This window comes from Oncorhynchus mykiss, chromosome 8 (assembly GCF_057628025.1).
Source record: "Oncorhynchus mykiss isolate SJ-2025 chromosome 8, ASM5762802v1, whole genome shotgun sequence".
In the NCBI taxonomy this organism is placed as follows: Eukaryota; Metazoa; Chordata; class Actinopteri; order Salmoniformes; family Salmonidae; genus Oncorhynchus; species Oncorhynchus mykiss.
In genome coordinates this window covers 37,311,602-37,333,101 of record NC_143029.1, presented here as the reverse complement: position 1 = coordinate 37,333,101, position 21,500 = coordinate 37,311,602, and the positions used below count along the sequence as shown (strand labels likewise).

At 40.8% G+C, this 21,500-nt stretch overlaps 1 protein-coding gene across 1 annotated transcript in view; it reads right to left on the bottom strand.

The window, feature by feature from the left end:
• LOC110530907 (kelch-like protein 29) overlaps positions 1-20,189 on the bottom strand; it is a 331,159-nt gene extending 310,970 nt beyond the window's left edge. Inside the window, exon 1 of the mRNA XM_036985426.2 lies at positions 19,333-20,189. The gene's annotated coding sequence lies outside the window, so the exon portion shown is untranslated. The remainder of the gene's footprint in view (positions 1-19,332) is intronic.
• Positions 20,190-21,500: the final 1,311 nt, after the last annotated feature.

Below are 21,500 nucleotides of genomic sequence, written 5' to 3'. Positions count from 1 at the left end.
GAGAGATCCTTGATGAGAACCTGCTCCAGTGCACTCAATACCTCAGTCTGGGGTGACGATTCACCTTCCAACAGGACAACGGTCCTAAGCACACAGCCAAGACAACACAGGAGTGGCTTCGGGACACATCTCTGAATGTCCTTGAGTGGACCAGCCAGGGCCCAGACATAAACCTGATCGAACTTCGCTGGAGAGACCTGAAAATAGCTGTGCAGCAATGCTCTCCATCCAACCTGACAGAGCTTGAGAGGATCTGCAGAGGAGAATGGGAGAAACTCCCAGCTTGTGTCAAGCTTGTAGCGTCATACCCAAGACTCGAGGCTGTAATCACTGCCAAAGGTGCTTCAACAAAGTACTGAGTAAAAGGTCTGAATATTTATGTAATATTTCATTTTTTTATATATATATATATATATATATATATATATATATATATATATATATATATATATAGAGAGAAATTAACAAACATTTCTAAAAACCTGTTTTTGTTTTGTCATTATGGGGTATTGTGTGTAGATTGATGAGGGAAAAAACTATTTACTTTCCAAAGGCACTGTATATTGCATTGTCTTTCGAAAAGTATTTAAGTGAAATATTGATGGTTAATTTGACATTAACTGTTTATTAATTAGGCTTATCATACCTAATCACTTGAAATACTAGTACTAGTTTAATTTATCTGAATTATAATATACTTTATCTTGCTAATATTCATGTTAATTTATTTTTATTTCACCAGGTAGGCCAGTTCAGAGCAAGTTCTCATTTACAACTGAGACCTGGCCAAGATAAAGCAAAGCAGCGCGACACAAACAACACAGAGTTACACATGGGATAAACAAACATACAGTCAATAATACAGTAGAAAAAGTCTATACACAGTGTGTGCAAATGAAGTAAGACGAGGGAGGTAAGGCAATAAATAGGCCATAGTGGTGAAAAATTACAATTTAGCAAATAGATTTATCATATCAGTTAAACACATTATCATCATGCATCAAAAAGTAGAACATTCTGTATAACAATATCCTGAATTATGTAATTCTTCTAAATTAATCAAGTCTGTATTTTTGTAAACGGCATGTTATAGAAGTGTCCAGACACACTTTCGTTGCGATTTCCCTTGGTTGAGAAACTTACCCCACCAGCAATAGACAAGAACTGTGCAGATGCAAAGTTGGGCAAGAGAATTACAGTAAAATCTCCCTCAGTTCTTTATGCGACTATGCTTTCAAAACACTTAAATATCTGCTCTGAATTAAGATTCAAGGATGTCCGCAGAAAGAATGGGGTGTCAGCTATGACATTTTAGGGCTGTGGCATTAATTGAATAACTGTGTAACTGACGGTTATGGATGTAGTCGGTCATGAAAATAAAAATAACCATCAAAACCGTTTAAATTGGCCTTGGTATGGCATCCGCTTGGCATCCGACTGCATGGCACTACAGAGGGTAATGGGTACGGCCCAGTACATCACGGAGGCCGAGCTCCCTGCATTCCAGGACCTCCATATCAGGCGATGTCAGAGGAAAGCCCTAAAAATTGTCAAAAGACTCTAGCTACCCAAGTCAGACTGTTCTCTATGCTACCGTATGGCAAGCGGTGCCGGTGCGCCGAGTCAGGGACCAAAAGGCTCCTGAACAGCTTCCATAAAACCCGTAAGACTTCTGAACAGTTAATCCAATGGCTACCCGGACTATTTGCAATGACTCACATTTTCTACATGTACGTAATAATATTATTGCCTCTCAATGTGCAGGGGTACGAGGTACTCAGTATTGGTACTCCTTGTATTGTGTTTCTATTTTTTTTTTCTTATGTGCTAATTATTATTATTTACTTAGTTTTTAACTCTGAATTGTTGGGAAAGGGCTCATAAGTAAGCATATCACAGTAGTCGACCCCTTTTGTATTTTGCACATGTGACAAATACAAATGTATGTGTCACTTCTGTGACCTTTCTTAAAGATATGTGGGTTTCTGGTAATGGAATTACAAGGTAAAGTTTATTCAACTTAAAGAAGGCAAATAATTTCGCTAAAACGAAATATGTAAGTTGGCAGACATCTTTACTTCAACACTATTGGTGTTTTGATTCATTTCTATTAACCTTTAAGACTTTCTGGTAGATGTTGTCCAAGACCCCTTTTCCATCTGTTTGACCAGAAATCAAAGCCTTTGCTTACTCCAAATGTTTCGCATAGAAACGGTCAAATAAATATAGACGTTTATTTTTGGACATTCAAATTGACATACTACTATGAACTTCCCATCGGGTACTTATGGGTCCTTTTACATGGAATTGCCCACTTACATAGAGCTTCCTATCGCTCCGAGCAGACATTAGCATTTCCTTAATGGATAAGACGCACTGTGTGAAAAGTCACCCATGGATGACATTAATAAAGTCAAAAACATACTCAGAGATTGTGAGTGAACATTACAGATACATATCAACTAGGATAGACTGGATATAAATGGACACATGGGCGTGATTTAGGCCTAAGTTTAACTTAGATACAGAATAGAGAGCATACTTTGAGTTAACAAATGCTAAAAACTACCCATGATGTATTGCTCTAAAATAAATTAGTAAAAAGTTATCGTCCTCCCAACTTTATTTTTGCACAATATATATTTCCGATGTCATTCAAACAGCACAGCACAAAACTTGCCATGTAACCAATTATTGTGAAGCTGTCAACAGGAACTCAAGCAATAAATCGTGTGTAATTATCAATTGATTAAAATAGCTATCTGACTGAGAAACAGACTTGCAGGCATAATACATCAATTTTAATGGCATTTCTTAATCAGAATGCTTCACAATCACCAGAGACCAATTAGAGTATGAGAGATGGAGACTCACCATTAATAATCTAACTTGGCCAGCACCACGGACTCCATTTGAGACAAGCTGCTGGGGTTGATTTAAGTGTTTCAACTGTTAATAACCTACAAAAAAAAGGTCCTAGGCCTACTCACTCAAATTCAAAACAGGGAACTTGAAAAGTTTGAGAGCTGACAATGCAAATAAATTGTAACGGATCTTGATTCTTACCCAGAAGGCTATAGCATTGCACACCAAAGGGCCATAGGCAGCAGAGAAACGACAAGCGATAGCTTTGGCTACGCTCAGAATACTTCTATAAAAACCAGGGTCAGTTCCATGGATGCGGTATTTCGGTTTTCCTTTGAAGAACTTGACTAGGGGTTACATCTACATGGCATTGTATATATGGCGCACCACAAACGTAGCAGTCGCACTGGCCTTAATAGGGTACCAGAGAGGTGACTATTTCCTAGATATGATTTTCCGGTGTTCATTTCTTTGGCTTCAGATGCAAGCAACAATTACCCGCCTTTCAAGTCTGAACATCATGCTACACAGTGGCCTGTGAAGGGTGGTGAAGTAACTATTGTTCCACTTGAATAGTAGAGAGAGTGTGTGTGTGTGTGTGAGGGGGTTAGGGTTTGCATTGGAACACCTCTAATAAAGCATTGCATGCATCATGGTATTTGTGGGTCTGACAAAAAGAAAAAGCCTCTTCTAAAATGCTTTTATGCAATTCTACATGTCTGGAAACATTCAAATAATATTTTCTAATACCACACAAATGACAGGCTTACTGACACATCCTACCGAGATCAATGAAAACAAACGTGTCTTAAACGCAACCAATAGCATAGGTCAATGAAAAGAGAGGTGCCACAGATGGTAAAATACGGCAAAAATGATAGCCAGAAAATGTAGTTGCATGGAACTCATACAAACAGTTTTTCCTGCGATTGTATTTTGAAATATTACGAAGGGCCTTGTAGCTGCTCTCGGCTGTTTTGAAGTCAAAACTGTATCAACGGTTTGGTATTTGCCACACGTACTGCCCAATTGCGGAGGCCTAAAGGCGCTCATCATATGATAAAACACAATCCATATCTATTTTGTGGCTACATTATGCTCTCTGGTGTAGTATTTATGATGTCATTTATTTCTTTACAGATAGTAATCATATACATTTGGAAAATGTATTTAAAACATATCTGCAGCACCTCCAGCACCCATTCCCTTCCATGTGCTGTGCTCTCTCCTAAGGCCAAACAATCAACACTTCTAATTATTAAATCAATGGATTGTGGCCAGTAACCAAGGAATGGGGTTAAAGGCCTACTGTTACAATTATATTTAAAATAATCACATGAGCGAGTACAATTACAAGTGAATAATTTCAGTAAGCCAACGAACAAGTATGTATCAATGTCTAAATCACTTATTTTTCCTGTTTAGCCAATAGTGGTTTTAGCTAAATTGTTATAAAAACGATGTAGGCCTAGTGGCCTTTTTAACCGTTATAGCACAGAAACTACACCAAGTGTCTATGTTCATAAGGCTAATAAGAAAATATGTCAAGGTCTGAACAGCATATGGGAAAGGTGTACAAATGTGTATTTGCATCAGTAGCCTAAGTGGCAGAAATGCATCAGAAAAGTATAAGAAAATTCAGGAAAACATTGGGGAAGCTCATCAGGTAAAGACGATCTGCATTGCTTTCAATTGTGGTTGTCACAGTCCCTTTCTAACGTCTCCTACACGGTTGGTGAGCATCACAGACATTCATGAGTCTTACCTTTCAGGAATGGGGTCATAATAGCATTTGTAGGAAGAAAACAGAAATAGTTTTGTCGCAACCGCTAATATGTCGGACATCCATGGCGCTATCAACTAAGCGGCGCATTTAGTTGCCTAATTGTTGTTGTTTTTTTAAACCATCGCAGCAGCACAAAATATTCGGGGCGTAAATCCCGAAAGCCATGTCCTGGTGACGTCTGTGTGTTCGAGCATGAGTGCGTGTGTTAGTGCCTTCAGGAGTATTTCACCCCCCCAACTTTTTCCAAATTGTGTTGTGTTACAGCCTGAATTTAAAATTGATTACATTGAGATGTTGTGTGACTGTGTCATACTCTATAATGTCAAAGTGTAATTATGTTTTTAGACATTTTTACAAATTAAGAAAAAATGAAAAAGCTGAAATGTCTTAAGTCAATAAGAATTCAACCCCTTTGTTATGGCAGGCGTAAATAGGTTAGAGGAGTAAGAATTTGCTTAATAAGTCACATAATTAGTTGTATGGACTCACTGTGTGCAATAGTGTTTATCATGATTTTGGAATGACTACCTCATCTCTGTACCCAACACATACAATAATCTGTAATCAGTCAAGCAGTGAATTTCAAACACAGATTTAACCAAAGACCAGGGAGGTTTTCCAATGCTTCAAAAGGGTCCCTTTGAGCATTGTGAAGTTATTAAATTACACATAATATGGTGTATCAATACACCCAGACACTGCAAATATACATGTCTTTCTTAAGGAAACTGCTCAGAGATTTCACCATGAGGCCAATGGTGATTTAAAACAGTTAGAGTTTAAATGGCTGTGATAGAAGAAAAGGGAGGATGGATCAACATCACCATTAACCTAAATGACAGTGAAAAGAAGGAAGCCTGTACAGAATAAAAATATTCCAAAACATGTATCCTGTTTGCAATAAGGCTCTGAAGTAAAACTGAAAAAAAATTGTCAAAGAAATGTCCTGAATAGAAAGTATTATGTTTGGGGCAAGGTGGAGGATGCATCATGTTATGGGTATGCTTGTCATCGGCAAGGACTATAACTTTTTTTAACAATAAAAAGAAACTGAATAGAGCTAATCCAGGTGTGCAAAACCCTTAAGAGACTTACCCAGAAAGACACACAGTTGTAATCGCTGCGAAAGTGGATTCTAACATGTATCGACTCAAGGGTGTAAATATTTACAGAAATGAGATATTTCTGTATTTCATTTTCAATAAATTTCTAAAAACATGTTTACACTTTGTGATTATTGTATTGTGTGTAGATAGGTGTGATTTTAATAACATGTAATCCACTTTGAATTCAGGCTGTAACAACTAAATTTGAAAAGTCAAGGGGTGTGAATACTTTCTGAAGGCATGTTTGGAAACTGCAATTTTATGTCACCAATATAAAAATAAACATCCCAAAGTGACTAATTTAAAATAGACATTTGTTCCATTTTGACATTCATAATTGTGCATCCTTCCAGCTACATGTTTTAAACGAATGTGGCAACACACTATGATCAGTGCAGCGGAGAAAATTGTATCAATGACACACAGCTACTATGGACTCACCTGAGAAGCAATGCACGCATTTCAGTCAAAACTACACTGGCGTCGTATGGGCAAGAGGTTTGCCAATGTCAACGTTGCGAACAGAGTGCCTGATGGTGATGGTGGGGTTATGGTATCGATGGCAATTTGAAAGCACAGAAATACTGTGATGAGATCATGAAACCCATTGTGAGGCCAATTTTTTTCAAGGCATCTGTGACCAACAGATGCTTATCTGTATTCCCAGTCATGAAATCCATAGATTAGGGCCTAATGCATTTATTTCAATTGACTGATTTCCTCATATGAACTGCAACTCAGTAAAATCTTTGAAATTGTTGCATGTTTTTATTTATATATATATATATATATATATATATATATATATATATATATATATAATATTTTTGTTCAGTATACTTTTTTCTAACATTGTCCATCTGTATACAGTGCCAGATTAATGAACATGGTCATTGTTCACTATGTAGTGGATGTTGCCTAAGCAGCATTAGTAGCACACAACACGGTGCACCTAAATCACAAAATGAAAAACGCATACATCATTACAGTTGGTTACGGCCAATTGATATACCTTTTTAATCCATTGCTAAAGTACATAGTCTACAATACAAACATGATGCAAACACATAGTATTAGATATTCAGATCACCACCCATGGATCCATGATTTATGTATCCTCTTTTAACTCAAGAGTCACCTTTCAACTCCTACGCATGGGTATGGAAATGAGGTATTGCTGCAAGTAACTGTTATGTATACTTCCATTAGCCGTAAACTAGTTACGAATTCATTTACCATTTATAGAGTTTTTAGTTCAATGGAAGACTGTCATTTCCACATAAAAAGCTCCATGAGCACTAGCGTGAAATTCGTAGGACCACATCACATTTGGTGGCAAATGGAAGTCTATTTTATTTTATAAGTTAAGGCATACACAGTGTAGATGTTTCAAACATTTTCCACTAAAAAGTGTTAGGAATAAGCAAAGGCTTTGACTACTGGTCAAACACATGGGAAAGGGGGTCTTAGAAAACATCTAGCAGAAAAAGGTATTTAAAAAGTATTGGAAATACATCAAAAACAACATTGAAGTAAAGACCCCTGCTAACTAATAGCAACATTTACAGTGCATTTGGATATACAGACCCCTTTACTTTTTCCACATTTTGTTAAGTTATAGCCTTATTCTCAAATGTATTCAATTGTTTATTTTCCTCGTCAATCTACACACACTACTACCATAATGACAAAGCAAAAACAAGTGTTTAGAAATGGTTGCAAATGTATTAAAAAAAAACAATAACATTTACATAAGTATTCAGACCCATTAGTCAGTACATTATTGAAGCACATTTGGCAGCAATTACAGCCTCGAGTCTTCTTGGGTATGACACTACAAGCTTGGCACACCTGTATTTGGGGAGTTTCTCCCATTCTTCTCTGCAGATCCTCTCAATCTCTGTCAGGTTGCACAGCTATTTTCAAGTCTCTCCAGAGATGTTTGCACCAGACTGAGGTATTGAGTGCACTGGAGCAGGTTTTCATCAAGGACCTTTGCTCCATTCATCTTTCCCTCGATCCTGACTAGTCTCCCAGTCCCTTCCGCAGAAAAACATCCCTACAGGATGCTGCTGCCACCACCATGCTTCACCGTAGGGATGGTGCCAGGTTTCCTCCAGATGTGACGCTTGGCATTCAGGCTAAGAAGTTCAATCTTGATTTCATCAGACCAGAGAATCTTGTTTCTCATGGTCTGAGAGTCCTTGAGGTGCCCTTTGGAATCTACAAGCGGGCTGTCATGTGCCTTTTACTGAGGAGTGGCTTCTGTCTGGCCACTCTACCATAAAACACATGATTGCTGGAGTGCTGCAGAGATGGCTGTTCTTCTGGAAGGTTTTTCCATCTCCACAGAGAAAATCTGGAGCTCTGTCAGTGACCATCGGGGTTCTTGGTCACCTCCCTGACCAAGGTCCTTCTCCCCTGATTGCTCAGTTTGGCAGAGCTGCCAGTCTTGGTGGTTCCAGCCTTCTTCCATTTAAGAAAGATGGGGGCTACGGTGTTCTTGGGAACCTTCAATGCTGCAGAAATGTTTTGGTACCCTCCCAGAGATCTGTGCCTCGGCACAATCCGGTCTTGGAGCTCTACAAAAAAATTCCTTTGACCTCATGGCTTGGATTTTGCTCTGACATGCACTGTCAAATGTGGGACAAGTGTGTGCCTTTCCAAATCATGTCCAATCAATTGAATTTACCACCGATGGACTCCAGTCAAGTTGTAGAAACATCTCAAGGATGATCAATAGAAACAGGATGCACCTGAGCTCAATTTCAAGTTTCATAGCGAAGGGTCTGAATACTTATGTAAATAAGGTATCTTTATTTTTTATACATTTGCAAACATTTCTAAAAACCTGTTTTTGCTTTGTCATTATGGGGTGTTGTGTGTAGATGGATGAGGATTTTTATTTATTTAATCCATTTTAGAATAAGGCTGTAACGTAACAAAATGTGAAAAAGGTGAAGGGGTTTGAATACCTTACGAATGCACTGTATATTCAGTTTTTCAGAAATTATTTGCCTTCTGTAAGTTTAAGGAATATTGCCTACTGTCTCGTCACCAAAAACCTGCATTTCTTTGAGATGTTTTGAAAAATGTCTCCCTTAATTTCACAGACGTAACAAGTAAAAACACATACCTACCAAGTGTTTTTACTGAAACCAAATTGTTATGATTTATTAAGTGATTAAAAATCAGTAACGGAAAGGCTGCAACCGAATTGGCCACAGTGGGAATTCTTAGTAGTCACAAACCAGAGTTGGGACACCTGCTACTGTCCTTCCTTCCACTGGCATACTGTTCATAGCCATTTTCATTCTCCTTCTGTCTTGTGTTTTTTATTTGACCTTAATTTAACTAGGCAAGTCATTTAAGAACAAATTCTTATTTACAATGACGGCCTATGGGGTGCAGTGTGTTAACTGCCTTGTTCAGGGGCAGAACGACAGATTTTTATCTTCAGCTCGGGGATTCGATCCAGCAACCTTTCGGGTACTGGCCCAACGCTCTAACCACTAGGCTTCCTGCCGCTGGTAAAAGCAAGAGTGTGAAAACCCTCCTGTCCCTCTTCTTTCGCTACAGTTAATGTCACCTCTCCCAGCTCTTACTGACACCCATCCATGAGCCCCCTCATTCCATTTACATTGAATGTCGATCCAGAGCATCCCAATAATACTTAAATGGGTGTCGTGTCCGGTGACTATGCAGGCCATGGAAGAACTGGGAGGCCATGGGGCCATGCATTATCATGCTGAAACATGAGGTGATGGCGGAGGATGAATGGCACGACAATGGGCCTCAGGATCGTCACGGTATCTCTGTGCATTCAAATTGCCATCAATAAAATGCAATTGTGTTCGTTGTCCGTAGCTTATGCCTGCCCACACAATAACCCCAGCATGGGGCATTCTGTTCACAACGTTGACGTTAGCAAACCACTCGCACACATGACACCATGCACTCTGTCTGCCATCTGCCCAGTTGAAACTGGGATTAATCTGTGAAGAACACACTTCTCCAACGTGCCAGTGGCCATCGAAGGTAAGCATTTGCTCCCAGAATTCGTTTACGACGCCGAACTGCAGTCAGGTTAAGAGCCTGGTGAGGACTAGCAGCACGCAGTTTCATCAGCTGTCCTGATGGCTGGTCTCAGATGATCCCACAGACGAAGAAGCCTGATGTGGAGGTCCTGGGCTGGCGTGGTTAGACGTCGTCTGCGGTTGTGAGGCCACTTATGGTAGAAAAACAAATTCTTTGGCAACAGCTCTGGTGCAAATGCCAATTGCACCCTCCTTCAAAACTTGAGACAGCTCTGGCATTGTGTTGTGTGATAAACATGCTAAATTTAGAGTGGCCTTTTATTGTCCCCATTACAAGGTCCACATGTGTAATGATCATGCCGTTTGGTGATATATGATTGAGAGGCCACAACTGCCAGATGGATGGATTATCTTGGCAAAGGAGAAATGCTCACTAACAGGGATGTAAACAAATTTGTGCACAAAATGTGTGAGAAATAAGCTTTTTGTGCATATGGAACATTTCTGGCATCTTTTATTTCAGCTTATGAAACCAACACTTTAAATGTCGAGTTTATATTTTTGTTCAGTGTACTTTAACCATCCTACTCACCCACTGAGCACCGACCCACACCGGACAGCAATGAACGTTGAAAAGTAGTGGAAATTTGGTCAGTACAAATTTGAATCAATCATAGGGCGTCTGTTTCACAAGTTTGGACACCACAGTACAGTGGAGTAGAGCACAGTATAGTACAGCGATCCCTGGAAGCTGAAAATGTCCCTGCATACTCACCAGACATGTCACCGATGAAGCATGTCTGGGGTTCTCTGGATCAACGTGTACGACCACGTGTTCCAGTTCCCGCTAATATCCAGCAACGTCTCACAGCCATTGAAGAGGAATGGAACAACATTCCACATTCTACAGCCTGAACAACTCTATGCGAAGGAGATGTGTCACGCTGCATGAGTCAAATGGTGGTCACACCAGATACTGAGTGGTTATCATTATTTTTAAAAGTCTATGTGACCAACAGATGCATATATGTATTCCCAGTCATGTCAAATCAATAGATTAGGGGCTAATGAATTGATTTTAATTGACCGATTTCCATATATGAACTGTAATTCAGCAAAATCTTTGAAATTGTTGCATTTATATTTTTTATTCAATGTGTAATTTACTGTATGCTGCCATTGCAGTCACAAAATTGAAATATTTCATGCAATGCTCCAAGCCTAATCTTATTTATCCCGCCTTAACCCTCACCTCATTGGTTTAAATCTTTTCACACTAGCTCGTGGTTTGTTTACTCAATGACATTATGTTTGTGTGGACCATATAACCCAACTAACCTATCAACTGTCTGTCCTACTAAACCAATCAACTATTCTTCTAGTAAAGGAAATCACAGTCAAATGGGACTGTCATGATCGCACAAGTAGGCAATGATACTGTATAGCCTCAAGTACTGTCTAGTCATCTGAACACTCGCCTCAAGTACTGTCTATTCATGGAGGGACGATTAATGAGTCTGGGGAGTGCAAATTTGGATTGAAATAAGTTCCAATGACTTGTTCCGGGGACTGGTAAGGATGTGTGATGGTGGTGACTGGGGTAATATCAGGTCAGGTCTGCCTGCAGGAAGAAGAGGAGGCTGGTATGAGAATGACACTCCACCTCAGGATTGATTTGCTAGGCCTCTCGCCATTCTCTCTCACACAGCACCTCCTGAAGGCAGATTAAATTATTCAATTTTAGATCAATTATTACAGAACACTGCCACACCCCTCGTAAGGGCCAGCCAACAACATCTGACATCTTCGCCACTCTCTTAAAACTAAAACACATTACCCGGGAATATATTTTTATATTTTATTATGGACGATGTTTATTCAGAAGCAGCGACAACCTAATAAAATGCACCTTATTAAAGAGAAGGTGTGTTCTATAAAAGAGATAGATACCAGGGGAGCAGCACTGTCACAGTCACAGGCTAACAGCAATCAACACAGCAAGACAGCTGAAAGCCACACTTATAGACCACCAACATCATTTTTTACAATAGAGTCATTTTTACATGGCAATTTCTTGATTTCTACAACAAGGTAAGACAGTTGTACTAAATCTCCTAAAAAAAAAGAAGGTATTTATAAGTCAAATGCAGTAGTTGGAAATCACTGTGGAAATCTTTCAGACTGTGGTTTTAAAAGGAGAAAACACATTCCACGAGTTACGGTCTGACATTCGTCTGCCGTTCGTTCGCCACGGTGTGTTTTGGGGACCACCCGCCAGTAGGCGTCTGACGGCGGACATTTTCCCCCCGTTTCGATGTGTAGAATCCATTTGCACTCGGTTTGCAAATAACAGCCGGCACTCTGTTCAGAGGTGCTAAGTATTTTTGGGCCGGCAAACGCTACTGGTCTTTATACACAAACAAAGGCTTGCCAGGAGGAGCTAGGAGGTAACGGTAGATTTCTGATTTTCCATGTCCACCAGACAGTGTCCCAGGCCCCCAGATCTCCCTCCTGTGTGAAGCTAGTCTGCCGTGTCATCATGTGAAGTTAACGGGTTTAGGCTGCCCCCGCTTAAACTGGACACCGCCTGGAGGGGACTGCTTATACAGGCCCAGTTCCAGACCAAACCCTTAGTTCCCCACCCCCTAGCCCCTCGCCTCTAGGCTCCTAATGGAGGTCTGAAAGGTTTGGATTAGCCAAATGACTGCATTAGCCTGGTCCCAGATCTGTTGGCCTGTGCGCTTTAGCCAACTGCTCTGACTATCGTTGCCATACTATTTGTGGATTATGACTGAATAGAAAGGTTTGGATTGGATTCAGCAATAATTGCTTGAAGCTTCACCTTGCACTCTGATGTTCTCCAAATGTTTGCCATATTACTTAGATAACACCAATCACATCCTTTCAAATCTATATACAAGACGCGAAGAGGCTTGGCGGGAGCCAGGGGTTGGTATGGAATTGGTTGATAGTCTAATCAGTGTCGCCTTTGGCCCTGGCCCCCGGGGTGCCAGCCTATTAGCTCAGATGCTACTGAAACCGCAGCATATTGATGGGAAAGGTAGGATTGGTACTAGTTTCTGGAGAGGATACCACACAACCCACGATACAGTAGTTATATGAAATAGCCCACAGTGACAATACCTTTCTGACAATGGCACACACCAAGGCAAAGCTTAAAAAATGTGTCGAGGCTGGCTAGAACCTGTATGGATAAAAAATAAACTGTTTTGCTTAGCATCCATTGCATTGTCCCTGTCATATAAATCATAGAATAGCTGAAAATAGGCTAAATCCATTCTAGGCCATCAGCTTCCGACTGAGTATATTAATATACTTTTTAAAAAAAGGTCCAAATGTGTTTTTTTTTTTTTATGTTGAATAAATACAGAATATTTCCTCTGTCACTTCATATCATTCGAAACTGATGGGCTTGATTTAGCCGCACATGAAAGCAAACCCTCTTTACCCATTTTGCGTTACCATGTTATGTAGCCTAACGAATTGCCAGTCGAATATAACCCCTAAAATACCACCCCAAAAATCTAAATGTATGAGTTTAGTACAGTGGAGTTAGCCTATATTGTTTGTAGCCGGTAATATGGCGCAGCAAAGAAAGACCTAGCAAAGCTGCAGCTGGCTCAAAACAAAAGAACCATGCCTTGCCCTTAACTGCACACACAGAACTACTAACATGGTCTTTCATGGTTGAGGAGGAATTGACTACTTCTCTTCTAGTCTTTTTAAGAAACATCTGTCTGTTGAAAATGCCTAACCACTTGTATAAATCTATTTGCATACACTTCAAAAACAGGCATACTTCACCAGACACACGCGTCACTATGGATTTTTCTACCCAAAGCAAAGACAGATTTAATCCATTGCTCAGTTATGTATCGAGCCATGTCATCGTGGAATGCTCTGCCACCAGGTTACTCAGGCAAAAATCAAGTTTTGCTTAAAAAAATATATATATACATCCTATATCACAGCAACTTTCCTCTTTCTAAATAACTAATTTTAGAACGAGTAGTGTGTAAATAGTATTTTTGTTCTCTTTCTAATATATAACTCTCATTTATTTTGAATTTAATGTAATATTCTGTTGTTCTTGTCTATAACTGTTCTGTACTTTGTATGTTTTATGTGGACCCCAGGAAGAGTAGCAGCTACATGTCCACGTAGCTATTGGGGATCCTAATAAACTAAACCTTCCTCGAGATCGAGGCACTGAAATTCACGTAAGTGCTGCCACTTTTTGGATTGGCAAAAAAAACAGCATGGGCTGCATCCTTGCAGCAGAGCGAGCACTTCTGACTCAGTCTGTGTAGTTGTTGGGCGTTCAGAGTTGTGTGTCGCTATGAGACCATTCTAGTCTCGGTGCAGTCAAACAGCAGGCTTTTAGCGCTATGATACCACAGCCACAACCCCCGGAGCTCCTGTGTAGGAGAGAGCAGCTGAAGACAAGAGACTGCCTTTCATAGTTCACTGGTCTCTAAAGAGGCTCGGGAAACAGCTAGCTTGTGGCCGTTCACCCCATCTACATTAGCAAGTATATTACCCTTTTACAATAGCCTCCATCCCTACCTGAATATTCTGCATACTGATCCACAGGGAATATCACCAGAGCTGAATGATGGAGATGAGGAATGAATGCGAGAGATCTGGGGATAAAAACATTCCGAAACGGAGCCTCTAAAATACATCAATTTTTTTTTTCAGAGAGAGAAAGATTGAAGTCCCATTTGGCCTTTTGTAGCCTGTTGTTCTAACACCCGTCCGTACTCTCTCGTTTAAGCACTGGCAGCCATATAAAAGCCTCAGAGCTTCCCCAACATGTTTATCTGACTGTGTTGGTACAGAATTAGCATGCTCTTGGTTTGTAAGACCATACAGCCTAAGCTTGGCATGGCTATTGGACTACACACAGTCCTAAAACAGCACAGTGTATTCTTCTCACCGCCGCAGGGCAAAGACACAAAAAAAAGTATTCATATAAAAAAAGACAGAGGGGATCAGGATTCAGGACACTGACAAGGGGCAGGATTCAGGACACTGACAAGGGGCAGGATTCAGGACACTGACAAGGGGCAGGATTCAGGACACTGACAAGGGGCAGGATTCAGGACAATGACAAGGGGCAGGATTCAGGACAATGACAAGGGGCAGGATTCAGGACACTGACAAGAGGCAGGATTCTTCTAGTCCTGCTATTTCAAAATCAATGTTTATAACTAACGACTATTTTTTGTTTTACACGCAACTGATTATGGCAGTAGGCCGAGTATGGCATTAGTCATGTGAACACCTTACTCTGCTCATCTTAAAAATCGATTGATTGATTTTTTTTAATTATCAGGACATGTAAACACCTTAAAATGGTAGTTCCGGCAGTGCGTTTGATTTGCGCATGTGCTAGCACCTGCAGTGTTGTTCGGAAAACCTGAAAGTATGCATCGTAGAGATAAATCCGAACTCAGAATGAAATGGGCTGCCCTGGTCACTGTGGTAGAATGTTTATTTTGATTGCCGATTTTCTGAACCCACCCCCCCCTCAGGTGGCCTGATTTCTGATGATTATTAGGGAAATCGTTCTTCTTGAAAAGCATGTCAACTTCTGAAATGAAAAACACACCAGAATAAACGAGTGATTTAGATTTTACGTTGACACCAGACAGCTGCAACTTTCGTTGTCTAGGTTCTCTATTCCCGTCCCCAATTAAAGCATCGTAATCCGTAAGACTGAAGAATGTAAAATGCATAATAATATAAGAGTAATAGGCCTATACTCCGTTCAAACATTTCATATTAAAATGGAAAAATAACGTGTGCCATTTGAAATGACTTTATTATACTACATTTTCATTTGACAAAGATGATATGTGAATAGATAAGAATTTGTTCTTAACTGACTTGCCTAGTTAAATAAAGGTTAAAAAAAAATCAATAATAATAGTAATAACCAAAAAAAAACACACTACCGTTCAAAAGTTTGGGGTCACTTAGAAATGTCCTTGCTTTTGAAAGAGAAGCACATTTTGTTGTCCATTAAAATAACATCAAATTGATCAGAAATACAGTGTAGACATTGTTAATGTTGTAAATGACTATTGTAGCTGGAAACGGTTGATTTTTAATTGAATATCTACATAGGTGTAGAAGCCCATTATCAGCAACCATCACTCCTGTGTTCCAATGGCACGCTGTGTTAGCTAATCCAAGTTTATCATTTTAAAAAGGCTAATTGATAATTAGAAAACTCTTTTGCAATTATGTTAGCACAGCTGAAAACTGTTGTCCTCGTTAAAGAAGCAATAAAACTGGCCTTCTTTAGACCAGTTGAGTATCTAGAGCATCATCATGTGGGTTCGTTTACAGGCTCAAAATGGCCAGAAACAAAGCACTTTCTTCTGAAACTCGTTGGTCTATTCTTGTTCTGAGAAATGAAGGCTGTTCCATGCGAGAAATTGACAATAAAATGAATATCTCGTACAACGCTGTGTACTCCTCCCTTCGCAGAACAGCGCAAACTGTCCCTAACCAGAATAGAAAGAGGAGTGGGAGGCCCCGGTGCACAACTGAGCAAGAGGACAAATACATGAGTGTCTAGTTTGAGAAAAAGACACCTCACAAGTCCTCAACTGGCAGATTCATTAAATAGTACCAGCAAAACACCAGTCTCAATGTCAAGAGTGAAGAGGTGACTCCGGGATGCTGGCCTTCAAGCAGAGTTCCTCTGTCCAGTGTCTGCGTTATTTTGCCCTTCTTAACCTTTTCTTTTTATTGGCTAGTCTGAAATATCGCTTTTTCTTTGCAACTCTGCCTAGAAGGCCAGCATCCCAGAGTCGCCTCTTCACTGTTGAAGTTGAGACTGGTGTTTGTCCTCTTGCTCAGCATTTCAGGTAAAATAACAACTCAATGTTTATATCCCAGGACAAATTGGCTAGCAAGTTCAAGCTAACTAGCTAAATTGCCATAAATGTTTAATGCTTTTCAACCTGTCCCCAAATGAATAATTGGTTCAGAGTTTGTTTTGATATTTTAACCTGTGTGTCGTGATCGCGTTTGGTGTGGGGGGACAAAATAAAATGTAAGCACGATGGCGCACGCACGCAGCCGGTTTGGGTTCCGTGTTAGGCTGGCAGTTGGTTTTTGCAATATTATTGTTGTTACACTCTATTAGAGTACTCTATTATACTCTATTAGAGTGTAACAAACTCCAAAAAACATATACATTGATTGCCTGCCTCTGTTTGCTTCATTCGAGATCCTACAGAAGTTCACGCAGACCAGCTCTGCCACAGACAGAGCTAACTAACACAGAGCTGAGCTCTCTGCCTCAGAGATCATATATCTAAACTAAGCCTTCCTCACTGCTCACTTTAATAATTCCCTGATGGTGATGCATGGTCTGCATGTTTATCACTGCGGAGGCAAAGACACACTCAATTATGCTCTTACTGTAGCAACCTTATAAGACTCCAACAACAGCACACATGCTAACACAGGCACACAAACACTTTGTGTGTGTACATACACACACTCTTTCACAAACACGTGCACATACTCCCTTACTTTGCCACCACCACAGCCTTATCCCTTCACAAAGACTAGTAATTGTAACTATACAGTGACACCCCTGCCCATATAAAGCTGAGGTGAGAAGCCCCTGTTAAAATGAGCCCAGCTCGGAGACAAATGCATAGTCTCACATCTTCGACTACAGATGCCTGCTACCAAAGCCCTTTAATCCTAGGCTTGATTCACACTACAGTACCTGCCGGCTTTACCAATGTGATGTTGGCCATGGAAGTGTGCCGCTCCGCATCGTACCTTAATACCCACCACATTGTATCTTAATATCGTATCTTAATAAACACTTGGACAGTGGCACATTTATTTGTTTATCTTTAAGTCATGGACAACTTTACTAACGATGGTGCTTTGCTAACAGTATTTCCCGCTTATGGCAACCATCCTCCTAATGACTGTAGGCTAATTATCTTGGGATCCTGGAGACCTGGAGACCTACAGTATGAGTGCATGTGTGTCCATAAACTGACATCGGCCCAGTCGATTGAGTACCCATAACCTGTAGGCTAACAGTAGGTTACAGTGGGCAAGTGAAAGTAAATTAGACTACAGCCTACTGGCATTATATTGTAGGCCTATAGGCCTATCCAATGGCTTGTGGGAGGAGTGAAGCAAGGATTTCGTGCAAACGTGTCTGTGGGTGGAGAGGCAACTCAAGGACCACTCCCGCAAAGCAGCATATAGGCGCTGTTTGAATATATTCATGTTTGAATGATCCCTTTCTTGAAATAATCATTGATCTAAATATATAGGCTATATTAGATCAATGATCATAGGGTATAGAAATAATCACCGATCTGACATGACTTGGTTGTTAGCCTAGCGTAAAATCTTCTTTCACCTATCGGCGAGGTCTCCAAGAATGGGAGGAATGAAGGATGCATAGGTTATATCAAAACAGGGGCATTGTCTCCGTTATAGGCTATGCATTTGTCTCAGCTATACTGGTAACATAGGATCCCACTTGTTCACCATATAGAGCTGGGTTCCCCAACTGGCTGCCCACTGGTGATTGTATTGCCCCCCCCCCCCCCCCCCACACACACACACACACGCTCTCAATATCTCAGATTTAACAAATAAGGTTTGACATGATTATGTTGTAGTCAAATACTCTCTGTTTGGGCTTCTTGCGGTCAATTTGCAGTTTACAAATTATGTTCCGGTCCCCTGACCCTCCTCTGAAGAAATATTTATAAATAATTTTACAATTTTAAGAAAATCAGCCTGCAGGCTGAATCTAGTTGATGGTCCCTGGTGTAGAGGCTAGTGTCTATATCTGTAATAGGTTATAATAATGGACCGTAAAATGTCTGTCTCATATGGGGCTTTACCCAAACCCTGTGGCTATGCAAACATTCATGTGCCACTTTATTGTATAGTGTAGGCAAAGCTAATCTCCCCGCTCTGAAGTGGTAGCGTCCACTTGAAGCACAGACTTAAAAATCATCCCGTTTTCCAAGCCACACCAATATTTCAAACCAATAAATCTAAATTTAATAGGGTAGAACATTTGGACATTCCAAATCTAAAAACAGTCTTCTATTATTCAATTTAAAGAGTGGATCATGAAAGAAAAGAACAAAAAAAAAAATCACTTTAGAAATTAGAAACTAATATTATTCAATTTGAACGAGTGTGTTGGATCATTAGACTGATACGCGATTTCACGGACCCTATAAGTTTAGCGCGAATATTAATTTTCTTTTCACCTAGTAGAGGCGCTTGCGCACAACATGGGAGCCGCACACCCATTTGGTTATTATGGTGCTCAGCAAGGGGTGATACAGATGAACCTGACTCCTGCTTCTGACACACATTCAGGCAAAGCACGGGATACTCATAATGAGAGGTCCTCGCGTAAAGCGTAAACTTAGGCTGACACGGAGCACATAAAAAATGCATAAAGTAGTTTTTCGTGCGCTGACACGCAGTTTCTCCTTACCTCCCTAGTCGCAGCTGAGATTCAGCACCGGCGTTCGTCCTTATGTGTGAATGCTGTCTTTATCCAGCAAAGACTGTTGTTGCTTTTACAGCTAAATGTATTATGTTGGCCTTCTGTTGCTGAGTGTCAGGTGTCCGCTGTATCTGTCGAGGCTACCGTCTTTCCGTTGCCAATAGTAAGCTGAGTGGTCGGGAGTTCGCAGATGCCACCAAACGCTTCTTCATCCGCTCCCTGCTCAGCGTCGGTTGGTTCTCAGATGCGAGCGCATGCCTGGTCACACAATCATACAGACAGACCGTGTGGCTACTTTACTCTCCGATACCGCTCCTCCCCTTTTACTTTCTACGGAGCCCTACAGCGCCTCTCACTTGTCTGTGGATGGAACTGCATGAATTTGGATACATCTTGGAAAAGCTCTCTCCGTGTCAGAAATACTGGATATAATGACGAGATGCTTGTGTCCCCGCGGTTAGAATGGGATTTGTTGTCCGCAGCGCAGAACGGCGGGCTGTCAATCTCCCGCCTAGTTCTCTTTTTGGATTTGTGGATGGGGTCTAAATCTCATTACTTTAAAAAAATATATTCCATGAGGGGTGTTGACGTCAACCACCGCCTGTATTCAATGGAGAGTGAGATCCTATGCTGCCATTTGAGATTATGGGTTCGAGTCCAGGCTCTTTTGCAGCCGGCCGCGACCGGGAGACCCATGGGGCAGCGTACAATTGGCCAAGCGTCGGCCGGGTTAGGGGGGGGTTTGGCCGGCACGGATGTCCTTGTCCCATCGCGCACAAGCGACTCCTGTGGCGGGCCGGGCGCAGTGCACGCTGAACCGTCGGCAGGTGTACGATGTTTCATCTGACACGTTGAGGCGGCTGGCTCCCTGGTTAAGTGAGCATTGTGTCAAGAAGCAGTGCGGCTTGGTTGGGTTGTGTTTCGGAGGATGCACGGCTTTCGGCCGTCGCCTCTCCCGAGTCTGTACAGGAGTTGCAGCGATGAGATTAGACTGCAACTACCAATTGGATACCCCCCCCCCCCCACAAGCGTGAAACAGCTGACAATACCATATTTTGTATTAGGCTATGTAACATTTATTTCACAGTGGTTCCCAAACGTTTTATAGTCCCGTACTTCAAACAGCCAACCTCCAGCTGCTTACCCCCTCTAGCACCAGGGTCAGCACACTCTCAAATGTTGTTTTTTTCTTCCATAATTGTAAGCCTGCCACACACACGCTATAAGACATTTCTTAAACACAAGAATGAGTGTGAGTTTTTGTCACAAATCTGCTCGTGAGAAGTGACAAAGAGCTCTTATAGGACCAGGGCACAAATAATAATATAATAATAGCCAATAATTTGGAAAAGCATTCCAGGTGAAGCTGGTTGAGAGAATGCCAGGAGTGTGCAAAGTGGTCATCAAGGCAAAGGGTGACTTCATTGAAGGATCTCAAATATACATTTTTATTTGTTTAACACTACATGATTCCATAAGTGTTATTTCATAGTGTTCATGTCTTCACTATTATTCTACAATGTAGAGAAAAAAAAACATAATGATTAGGTGTGTCCAAACTTTTGACTGGCGCTGTATGTGTGTGATATTTTGGGCCATTGGCCTACAACATTCCTCTCAAATTCGATTTTTTTAATAAATAAAAGGAATACCCTGTAGTGATAATCAATAATGGAAGAAGACAACAGTCTGTCACAATAAAGAAAACAGGCCTGCAACACATTTTAGAATATACTCTAGACCAGCAATATATGGATTGCCGCAGGGCCCCGAGTTGTGCTACACTTGTTTCCGTTGGGCTTCAACTGACCTGAACTGACCCACAATGGCATCCAGGGGCCTCAACAGGTAGCTAAGTCTGCATGCATAAAAATGCTTTTTGTCGACTCCAGCACAAAAAGAGTGGTAAAGCTTCTTTCTCAAGCTTCTGCTGAATTGCAAACACAGTACTATTTGGCAGAAAAAAAAATACAAGAAAAACGTTTAAATGTTATAGATGATTTGTGGCATGTAGCAGTTTGTGCTAGAGGGGCCTACTTTACCTTACTAGTTATAAGTCAAGTTTAAGTCTTTATTTCGTTTAGGTCCAATTCTCTGCTCTAATTATTTGTTTCTTTAAAAAAGTTACCATTTCTAATATTTGAAAATACCATGGG